Source organism: Triticum dicoccoides, chromosome 3A (assembly GCF_002162155.2).
Source record: "Triticum dicoccoides isolate Atlit2015 ecotype Zavitan chromosome 3A, WEW_v2.0, whole genome shotgun sequence".
Classification (NCBI taxonomy): domain Eukaryota; kingdom Viridiplantae; phylum Streptophyta; class Magnoliopsida; order Poales; family Poaceae; genus Triticum; species Triticum dicoccoides.
The window spans coordinates 25,773,189-25,785,153 of NC_041384.1; positions in this window are offsets into that span (position 1 = coordinate 25,773,189).

Genomic DNA, 11,965 nt, shown 5'->3' on the forward strand with positions numbered 1-11,965 from the left:
AGGGATGGCCGGGGCGGCGGCGGACCGGCGGTGGGGAGTGTTTTTGGGGCGGGCGGGGCGGTGCACCGCCGGCCGCGGGGGGCTGCTGTTGGGCCAGCTCAGGGGGGTGGAGGTTGAAGATGAACCGCAGGCCCTTGATTTCATATCCAAAGGGTGCAAAATCGACTGACCAGAGATGAAAAAGTCAGTCGACCGGCGTGTAGCCTCACCTTGCTAGTGCGTCCAGTTTCGACAGCAAAATTCAGTTTCGACAGCAAAATTCAGTTTTGACAGTTAAGTTCAGTTTTGACAGTTAAGTTCAGTTTCGACAGTTAAATTCAGTTTTGACAGTTAAGTTCAGAGATGAGCGGCTGATGTATTTTACATCTAGCACTTTGTGGTTATGTATTTTACGTCATGTATTGGAGATGCTATTAGAATTCCACTCAGGATAACGTTGTTCGTTGTCTCTCTTGTCCTGCTTCAGCCTCGGTGTCGTACAACTCACCGGAGATGCTCCAACTACGAAACCCTCCATCACAGTGGAGCAGTACCTCGGGCTCCATCTCCAGACGCCTAAGATCTTCTTCCCCTCCTCCGACAGCCAAGTCAGCCGGAGCATCCTCACCGGCCAACCCAATCACGCTGAGATCGACATGGCTTCGCCAAAGAGGTTGTACACTTGTTGCATCTCTTTTTTACTCTACATGTTATATATATTATCCACTGAGCACATGGATTTTTTCCTTTAGTGTCTCCTTGAAAGAAAAAACGTAGGAATTTTAATTTTCACTTGTCCTCCTTTTCAAATTCCTATTCATGAAGCACAAGACTAAGAGATAGTAGCATAATAGCATTATAACCGTACATATTCTTGTGGTTTGACTTAATCTCACCATGCTTCTTTGCATCATGTGATCTTCCAATTGTTGTGAATCAAACACCCAGATTGGCAGAAATCCTGTGTTTTTAAATTCTCTGTTTTGCACGTGCATTCCTATCCTATTCCTGTCTATTTCCTATCCCTGCATTGTTGTAATCCTCCAATTCAAATGAGCCCTTACAGAATTACATCTCTTACAGATAGTTGTCAAAGAAAACCTTGCGTGGTTTGTCCCACTCCTGCTGTGCCGTCGTCCACCCCAGCTCAGCTGCTCCAACGACAGAAGGGTCCAGGACAGCAGGGATCCGGCCTCCAGACTGTCTTTCGCTGCCTTAGATCTTCTTCCCCGCCGCTGGCAGCCATGAAAATTGCACTACCATCATCAACCGAGCAGATGATCTCGAGGACTACACGGGTCCGCAAGAGAGGTCGCACTCTTTCGTGTCTGCTTACGTTATGCATCGCTTAATATTACATGCTACTTTATCGTCCTGTTCACCGACTAGACTCTGAGTCAGCTCCAAACTAATGGTCAAACTTGAGTTTTTAAATGTTTGTGGGGTACATATCGGGGCCGCTATCAATAGTATCTATCTACTATCTGGTTAATCTCTGGTCTCTACTATGAGTTTCATGTTGGGTGGGAAACAAACAGTAAAGAAGCCATTATCTGTATTTTTTAACTGAAGCCATTATCTGCGTGCTATTATTGGTTTTGGGTCTATCCACAGGTTGCTACCATCACTCTGGATTTCTACATGCACTCCTTACATAATCTCACTATGTTTTATTCCTATGCATGACAGTTATTGTAAACAATGGAACTGAACATGTAGAGCAAAAGAGACGAGCCTTGTGTGGCAATAAAATTTCATGTAGACGTCGCTCCATGTTAGGCGCAAAGGCAGCCCCCCTCCACACATTTTGGATTGTAATCGAGAGGAAGATATCTCTTTTGAGGGGGATTCAGAAGGAGAAGACAACTCATATTTACCCCCTGAGGTCTTCGCTCTAACTTGGCATGCTGATGTTGGTTATATCATGCATATGGTGTCTTGCATTGCTTACTTTATACATCAAATATGTCATCTGCTTAGTTTAGACATCCTTTGTGCGAATGCCATCTGTTTAGTTTATTCATCGTTTATGTGAATTATGCAACACCATCTTGTTTAGCCAGGCATCATATATGTGAATTTTGCAATGTCATCCTGCTTAGCCAGTCATCTTATATGTAAATTATATCAGGCCATCCTTTCTTTTCATTACATATTACATTTGTCAACAATGTTATTACATTCAACTGCTCTTCGTGTGCATCAGCCATTTGACACGGTGATGGCAAATTCTGGAGTGAAAACAAGGTCTTCAGAGCAGACTATGCTATCTGACGAAGCGCATATCTCGCTGGTTACAGATAGCTCCTCAGAGGAGGATTCAGAGATAGATGACCAATCCTATCCCCCCCCCGAGGTGTATGCTCTAACTTGGCAGGGTTATGTTGCTCATATCGTGCGTATGGTGTCTCGCATTGCTATGTCATTTGATTAGTTTAGACATGCTTTGTGTGAATGCCACCTGTTCAGTGTCTAATTACCATATATGTGAATTATGCATTGCCATCTTGTTGCAAGACATTGTATATGTGAATTATACATTGCCATCTTGTTGCAAGACATTATATATGTGAATTATGCAATGCCATGCTGTTTAGCCAATCATCATGTATGTGAATTATATCATGCTATCATTTTTTTGTATTATGTGTTCCATTTGGCGACAATGTTTGTATATTCAACTACTCTTCCTGTGCATCAGCCTTCTGAAGCGGTGATGGAAGTATCTGGAATGAAAACAAGGTATTCAGAGCAGACAATGCTACCTGCTGAAGCAGACGTCTTGCTGGTTACAGAGAGCTCCTCAGAGGAGGATTCAGAGACTGATGACCAGTCCTATTTTCCTCCTGAGGTCTATGCTCAAACTTGGCAGGGTTATATTACCCATGTCATGCATGTTGTCTTGCATTGCTTAGTTTTTACATCATATATGGATTGCCATCTGCTTACTTGCTTACTATATAAATCATATATTTGAATTATATCATGCCATCATGTTTACATAGTACATACACATCATCTATCTGAATTATGGCATGGCAACCCATTTAATAAAGACATCATATAGTTATATCATCTCATCCTGTTTAGTGTTTACAGTCATTATATTTTGAATTATGGCATTCTATCCGTGAATGTATGTGAATTATGGCATGCCAACCTATTTAATAAACACATTATATAGTTATGTCATGTCATCCTGTTTACATAGTCTCATATTTTGAACTATGTCTTTCCATGTTTTTTAGTTAGCCATCATAATGTGAAATTGTGTCATGCTATCCTGTTTAGTTAGCCATCATATATGTGAAATTGTGTCATGCTATCCTGTTTGGTTAGACAACATAAATATGAATTATTTCATGCCCTCTTTTATTCCCCACTATCCATTGCACCTGTCTATCATACAATGTCTATACTTTCAATTACTTTTCTTGTTTATCAGCCATTTGAATTGGAGAGCATGATGGCAGTATCTAAGGGAGTAACAACATGGTCTTCAGAAAAGATAGCGCTACCAGTTGATGCAGATAGAACCACGATTGTACTTGCCCAAGGACCAGATCCACCACACATAACCCAGACTCTCGCAGATTGTACCCCTACCTAGTTGGACAGAGAACCAGCTACACCCCTTCTAACCCCAACCCCTGCAGATAGTAACCCAGTTCCAGTTGACACAGCACCGTATCCACCACAGGGCACCCAAACACGAGCCGTTAGTAAGGGAACTGCAGTGCCCAAAGCACGAGGACCACCACTCCGAATCCCAACTCAACGCTTAAAGGAGAAGAAGATTTGTTCTCAGATCAGGTTCTGTAGCTATGGTTCATACTCCTTTGCTCTTGCATGACTGTATTTACTCATACCAACTTTTTCAAATTTGAAGGATGGAATTGAAACTCCAATGGCGCAACAGGTATGTTTTAAACCTGTTTCTTTATCTAGTTTGCTGTTGTAACCTGCTCTATGTTGATTTCAGTTTCAATTGAATAAACATTTATGTTCTCATGTCATGCACATTACAAGTGTTGCTATTGCTCTATAGTTACCCACACTTATATTCTGTCTATTCTGCTTTGTCTTGAACAAATATTATTTGAACTGTGTCTCTATCTTGATTTGGCAACAAAAACTAGAATGGTATAGACCATAAAGTGACCATGGTACATAGATTTATGTTTGTTTCATGTTGTTATCCTGTCCACTTTACTACTGAACTCATTTACCAAAATGAGTTTCATATACAACATGGTAAACATGTGAGATGTCTGCTTGTTTCTCTTTTAGAATGCGGACAAAATATTGGAGAACAGTACCGCGTTATCCAATGGTAAAGGAAGTAATGCAGATAAGGTTCAAGATATTGAGACATCCCTGTTGGTCTCCAAGAAAGCTGATAAAAACTATCTTGACGATAGTGAGGGAACCCAAAAGTCCTGTCTTGATGTAGTGTTCGAGTTACTGGCCACTACTGCTGGCACAAGCTCTTCGAACTCGCTGCCTGAATTAGTTCGTCTTCTTGAGTCTCAACTTCAAGTTGAAAGACATCAATCAGATGTGCTGCGACAGGAAGCTGAAGGACTGAGGAAGTCCCTGCAGAATTCAGATGCATATTTTCTGGTGCAACAACAAGCGCTGAAGGATTTAAGCGCCAAACAAGAGAAAGTTAATAAGCTTGCTAAGCATCTTGCCAGCATTATGTGTAGCCAGGATATTGTTTCTTGAGATCTTCTGAAGTGGTTTCAGTTCTGGATTTGTTTTGCTACGGCATTTATTTGCGCTGGTCGCCAACTTTGACAACCAGTGTATATGATATGCTGCTTTGTTCCCTATATTTGCACTGGTGGCGAACTTTGATGCCCAGTGGATGTAATATGTGTAATAGCCGTGATAGCCTAGCATTAGTTGCTTGCTTATTTATTTCCTTGTTCTCTTGTTTATTTTTTTTCTTGTATTCATTGCAGTTCTTTTTCCGCGGTTAGCTAGTGGCTGCAATAACCTATTTTTTAAAACTAGGCCACAATAACCACGGGCTAATATTTACTGTAGTGACACTGGGCCTCCTACTGGCCGTAGAAATAGTGGGCCTTCTACGGGCCGTAGAAATAATGGGCCTACTACGGGCCGTAGAAACAATGGGCCTTTTGCGGGCCGTATAATCGATTGGCCAAACATGGGCCAAATAGACCGCATTATGGCCATAAACGGGCTAGAGTTGGAATCGTCCGTTCATGGGCCGACCATAATGGGCCATCGTTAATAGGCCGTATTTGATGACGCTATGAAATCGGCCCAATGTATTAACGGACCACAAACGGGCCGACTGTAACCACGGGCTGAATTTGGCCCACAAGCAGAAAAAGACAGTAACGGGCCGTAAGTAAATGAATGCTGGAAATGAGCCCAAGAGTAAATGGCTCTGAGAAGGCCGAAAGATAACATGGGCTGGAAACGGCCCAACGGAATAATGGGCCATTAATGGGTATAAAGTGATACACTGTTCATTACGGTCCAATTTCACCGCGGGCCGTTAATGGGTGTAAAGTGATACACTATTCATTATAGCCCAGTTTCACCACGGGCCGTTAGTAGGCCAAGAGTTACATAGGGCCTCATATGGGCCGAAAGACGTCATGGGTCATACATGGACCAGAAGTGAAAACAGGCTGGAATCATATTGGATGGCCCAGATGACGCTACTGGGCCTAATTCGGATAGGCTGTAACAGGCCTTGGGTTAGTGGGCTGTAAATGGGCTATATTCGAACAGGCCGTTAACTGGCTTTCCATGGGCCGGCCCGCCAGCTTTTGACCAAGTCAAACGGGCCGGCCTTTTCACAGGAATGGGCCACTGTTGGGCCTTGCCACGTGTCGACGTATCATAGGCACCTCCGTCCAATGAGTGGTTGACATCTGTCCCAATGATGAGCCGACACGTGTTTCCTCCAGCCAATGATGATTTTACACGTGGAAAATCCCCATTGGTCGGGGTTGTTAATGGGTTATCGGATCCAAAACCCGATCCGATAGCTTAACGGCGTTCCGTTACGGTGGATGCCACGTGTCGGTCACCCTTGACGAAAGCACTCCTATGACGCGTGATTTATCGTCATGGAAGTGGACACTTCCCTGATGATAATTTTGGGGCTGACTCTCCGGGCTGTTGAGCTATATGATTTAAATCGTCTGTATCCGGTGGTTGGACATTGACCCCTTGAAAAATTGCCCGAAAAGCGTCTTCGAGCTCTTCCCAACTTCCAATGGAGTTTTCGGGGAGGCTTTTAAGCCAGTGCCGAGCTGGCCCTTTGAGCTTGAGGGGTAAGTACTTGATGGCATGGAGATCGTCTCCTCGAGCCATGTGGATATGGAGGATGTAGTCCTCAATCCAGACCCCAGGGTCTGTCGTTCCGTCGTACGCCTCTATGTTTATGGGTTTGAATCCCTCTGGAAATGCATGGTCCAGCACCTCATTGGTGAAACATAGGGGGTGCACGACACCCCTATATTTGGGTGTACCGTGGTGTTCGGATTTTTGTTGTGTTGCATTGCGTGCTGGAGCGCGCTTGCTTGGTCCGTAGATGGATCTGCTTGCGCTGTCCTTTCGATGCGAGCCCTCGCGTGGATCGCGTACTGGCTTGTGTGCGGCGTCGTTTGCCACTCTATGTCGGCCATGAGGTTGTCTATCCGACCGGATGGCTATTTTGTTTTTGATTGCGGCGGATCTAAGGCCTCATCATCGAATTCAGATAGCAGCTTTCGCTTCGGGTAGCTCTTTGTGTGGCGACTACCGCCATATTTTGCTGCAGTGTTGAGTACTTCACTCCATCTAATTCTGCGTGGGTCTTGTGCAACCCTGAGCCTTTGCTTTTGCTTTTTCAGACTCCTCGCAGTGGCAACCAGCCTTTGATGGGTATTCTGTTGCTCCGGGTGCCTGTCCGGTGTGATGTCATCCGGACTATTATCCTCGCCGGAGTCGGGTTGTTTGGTTTGATTCTCCGTGTTGCCGTGGTCGGACGGTGGTTCAATGCCATGTTTGTCGTCCACTGGCTCACCCTGCTCTATCGCTTGGTCTATATGATTGTTATTTCTGCCGATGCGGGATTTGGAGCGGCGCTTCCGCCGCCGCTTTGACTGCTTCTCGGGGGAACGATCCTTCGCTGCGTCCTTCCGTTCCTCGTCGTCGTTTTCTTTCGGTGTGTCCACCATGTATACATCATATGATGAAGTGGGCGTCCAGTGCCCTGTGGGCAGTGGCTCCTGTTCGTCTCCTGCATCGTCGTCCATACCGTCGATGTCTTCGGAGTCGAAGTCGAGCATGTCGGTCAAATTGTCGACACTGGCTACTAAGTGGGTGGTGGGTGGGCGGTGAATTTCTTCGTCATCCGCATCCCAATCCTGCCGGACATAGTTCGGCCAGGACTCTCCTGACAAGGAGAGAGACTTTAATGAATTCAGTATGTCGCCGAAGGGCGAGTGCTGAAAGATATCCGCGGAGGCGAACTCCATGATCGGCGCCCATTTGGATTCGATAGGCACGGGCGGTTCAGAGTCCGTGGCCAGGGACGAGTCCGGTAGTTCGGCGTCATGGCTCCCATGAAGGGAAAGGTCGATACTCGGCTCGATCACCGCTGAGAATAAGGCCTCCGTGGCGGGGTCTATCCACCCATTCATGGATGGCGCAATTGGCTCCGAATTGAGGGTCGGAGTGGTTGCCGGTGCGATCTCCCGAACACTGTCCGATGGTAGAGCTAAATCATGCTCATCATGACCGTGTGGCGCACTCGGCAGGGGCTCGAATCCGTCGAAGATCAAGTCTCCGCGGATATCGGCCGTGTAGTTTAAGCTTCCAAACCTGACCTGGTGGCCAGGGGCGTAACTCTCGATCCGCTCTAGATGGCCAAGCGAGTTGGCCCGCAGTACGAAGCCGCTGAATACAAAGATCTGTCCGGGGAGAAAAATCTCACCCTGGACTGCATCGCTATCGATGATTGAAGGAGCCATCAAGCCTAATGATGACGACACAGAGGAACTCTCAATGAAAGCACCAATGTCGGTGTCAAAACCGGTGGATCTCGGGTAGGGGATCCCGAACTGTGCGTCTAGGCGGATGGTAACAGGAGGCAGGGGACACGATGTTTACCCAGGTTCGGGCCCTCTTGATGGAGGTAAAACCCTACGTCCTGCTTGATTGTTCTTGATGATATGAGTAGTACAAGATTTGATCTACCACGAGATCAGAGAGGCTAAACCCTAGAAGCTAGCCACTGGTATGATGATTGTATGTTGTCCTACGGACTAAAACCCTCCGGTTTATATTATCACCGGAGGGGGCTAGGGTTACACAGAGTCGGTTACAAGGAAGGAGATCTACATATCCGTATTACCAAGCTTGCCTTCCACGCCAAGGAGAGTCCCATCCGGACACGGGACGAAGTCTTCAATCTTGTATCTTCATAGTCCAACAGTCCGGCCAAAGGATATAATCTGGTTGTCCGGATACCCCCTAATCCAGGACTCCCTCAACCCGGTTTACCTCGCAAAGCTAAACTGGCCCTTGGGGGCTACACCGATGAAAACTAAATGAATACAATGATAAAGTATCGGTTTTGTTTTTACTGAGGACTTGACATATCGAGGATTAGCATGCAATTATTAAGATATTACAAAGTCCCGGTTTATGATTAAGATCATAAACCGGCCCTTGGGGCTACTTGGGTTGATGTCTATACTTTGGAATCAAGAAAGGAAAGGTGATGAAAACACCTCATAGCGTTCCTTCATCAGGTTCACCAAACCGGCTTCATAATCACGGTTTGAGTGTAGACAGTTTAAAAAACCGGAGTGGAGTTCTTCAGCGCTGGGATGGGTGTAGCTTGACAAATCAGTGCTCCATTTACCCTTCTCCATGGTAGCACGCTCTTCCTTGGCACTATGTTTGGCCAAGACTACAGGATGGCCAGGAGAGCAGTGGCCCATACCGGTAATGATAACATCATCTCCTTGGCCTCCAGTAGTTTTTACGGGTGATGGTGGAGTGTCAGTGGCTCTCACCGGACTGGAAGACCTATCGTCAGCCCGGATTGGATCTACCGGTTCACTGTCAGGTACAGCAGTGCTAGCTTCTGGTTGATTATCAATATTCAGATCTTGAGGGGGTGGTTCATCAAACGGGGCTTCTGGATTTGGACCCTCCGGTTCAGCCGTCCGTTCCGGTTCACCTGTTTGCTCCTGTTTAAGAACCACCTGGTCTTCAGACGGATTGTTCACCTGAGCTTTTTTACTGGGTCTGGCTTTGGCTCTACAAACAAAAATAAAAAGAGGTGAAAATTAAGCATAGTATTCAAGGTATGAAAATGTTCAAACAAAGGGTTTGAGTACTTAACCAGGTACAATTTTGAGAGGAGGGAGTTGGGTTGTTGTTGACTCGCCAGATGATGAGGGAGGTGTCACCTGATAATTTGAATTGGACGGATTAAGAGGTTGTCGGAAATAACCTGCTTTGGGGTAAGAATTGTCAGAAGGAGGTGAGACCTTAGATTGGTGCTTTCGAACCGGGGTGTCAGGTAAACCGGTTGAGGTGACCTTTTGGCCGCTGTGCCGAGTTGTACAGCGAGCTTCGTGCTGCTGCTTCATCCAAATAAATGTTGGATCCAAGTGAGAAAGAGGATGTGAACAGCTTACTTTCCGGATTGCTTGATGGATTTTTTGCGTTGGCAGAGAGTCTAAACCGGAGGAAAGGGCAATTACCTCTACATCGTCGGCTTGGCTGCCTTCCACGCCTTCCTGATAAACATCATTGTTAATCAGATTCATAAATAGGGAACCAAGTGAACCAAGTTCTACCTCAACGTCCGGTTCATCTGTGTCGTCATCCAATTCCATGCTGATGCGTTCAGCGGCCTTCCGCTTTGAGGTTTTCTTGATGGTTTTTGTTTTGGGGCGAGAGGGCTTTGCAACTTTCCCTGCAGGTTTCTTCTTCGAGAACGGATCATCACCCTATTTATAAACAAACAGAAGGATGTTCACAGGTTGTACAGTCTACAAGATATCAAGTGTGAAGCGGAAAGGCATTACAGCAGGCGGTTTATTTTTTGGGTAGAAGGGGTTCAAGCCGGTTTGGCGACAGACATATTCCAATTCATTCAAAATCTTCTTGACACCTTCAGTGACTTCTTCCTCAGTTAGTTGAATGTTGATGTGGCATTGGGAGTCTTCTAATTCGCCTATGTACTCATACATTAAACCGGAGCGGCGACTTAATGGCAAGATGATCCAGGATATCCAGCAACGCACAAAGTCGACGCCTGATAAACCGTTAGCCATAAAGGCTCGGAGCTTGGCGAGTTGAGGGGCATATGAGGCCCGTTCCGTAGCACTTAAACGTTGTGGCAGTGGATGAGTGTTGGAAAGCCGGTGGGCCCGGTAACCCGGCAGAGGATTCTCGTCTTCAGGGGAAGTATCCTTATAGTAGAACCATGTTTGGTTCCAATCTTTGGGGTGACTGTGCAGCTTGGCATGAGGGAATTCAACCTCTTTCCTTTTTTGAATAGAGACACCACCAAGTTCAGTGTTGGGTCCGTCTACAAATTCAGTGTGCCGGTTCAGATGAAAAAAAAATCCCGGAATAGCTCGGCAGTTGGTTCTTCTTGTAAGTACACCTCACAGAAGACTTGGAAATTGCATATATTAGACACCGAATTGGGTCCAATGTCTTGAGGATGGAGCTGGAAACTGGCAAGCACATCCCGGAAAAACTTTGACCCAGGCAGTTTGAAACCACGGCCTATATGGTCAACAAATACCACTACCTCACCCTGCTTAGGGGTAGGGGGATTCTCTGTTCCTGGAACTCGCCACCGGATCTCATTCTTCTTGGGCAAAGTACCAATCCTGACCATTCCGTTAAGCTGTTCTTCGGTAACCCAGGAAGGAGCCCAGTTGCAAGCATAAAACTGTTTGGCCATTGCAAACGAAAAGCTGAAAGGAAATACCGGTTTACAAATCATTCATGATGATACATAAGATGAGACGGAACAAAGACATACAAGTATGCAAATTGTGCAAACCCAAGGCTGATACTATAATGAATGACAATGCAATATCAGAACAAAGGAATGCACATGTTGTTAAACCAGAGTATAACAAAGGAGGTAAAAGGCTTGTCCGGTTCACCGGAGGGCTAATGGTATATGATAGATTGCTTTTACAAAGGTAAACCGCCTATGTGGTAAAGAGGATACAGATCTAAGGCAAGAATGACTAAGTAAGGTAAAAACAGATTTCATAAGGTCGCAGTGAAATTTTGGATCTACCGTAAGACAGGAAAATAAAAGGATTTAGACCTAAAAGGTTGATCTCAAAGAAGTTCACAAGGGACCAGATCCGTGTTTTATGCGCATAAAGGTTTGTTTTGGTAACAGAAGATAAGCCATTACGGGGAATACATCAGGTTTGAAGTTTTTATCCATGGACTAAGAAGAAACAAGGGAAGAACAGCGTCGGAGTCTCGATGAACTTCGACGAACGAGGAAACCCTAGATATATCTACAACAGAGAAAGGAAGGGACTTACAGTGGCTGTGGAAGCAGCGAAGGTATGCCGCGGTTCTCTGGTGCAACCAGGTTGATGCAGCGGCCAGTGGAGAGACAGAGGCGAAGCTCGGTGATGGCGGCGGCGCTCAGGGGCAGAGATGTCGCAAGGAGGAAGAAGAAGTGAAGGAGACGAAGGGGAAAAAAGGAGAAGGGTCCGTCGTCCTATTTATAAGGTGAAGCGATAATCGACAAGTGCGGGAATCGAGGAGCTCAAAATGGATAGTTAATAAGGATGTCGCCTCGATGGTTGGATATTCATTAATGAAGGGAATCTTCGGCTTCAACGAATAGATGATGTCAGGGCGGTTTACCACGGATCTAAAGGATGACATCATGGCGGTTTACCAGATCTATAAGAAGGTGACAGGGCAAGAATTTTTCTAAGTATTGAAG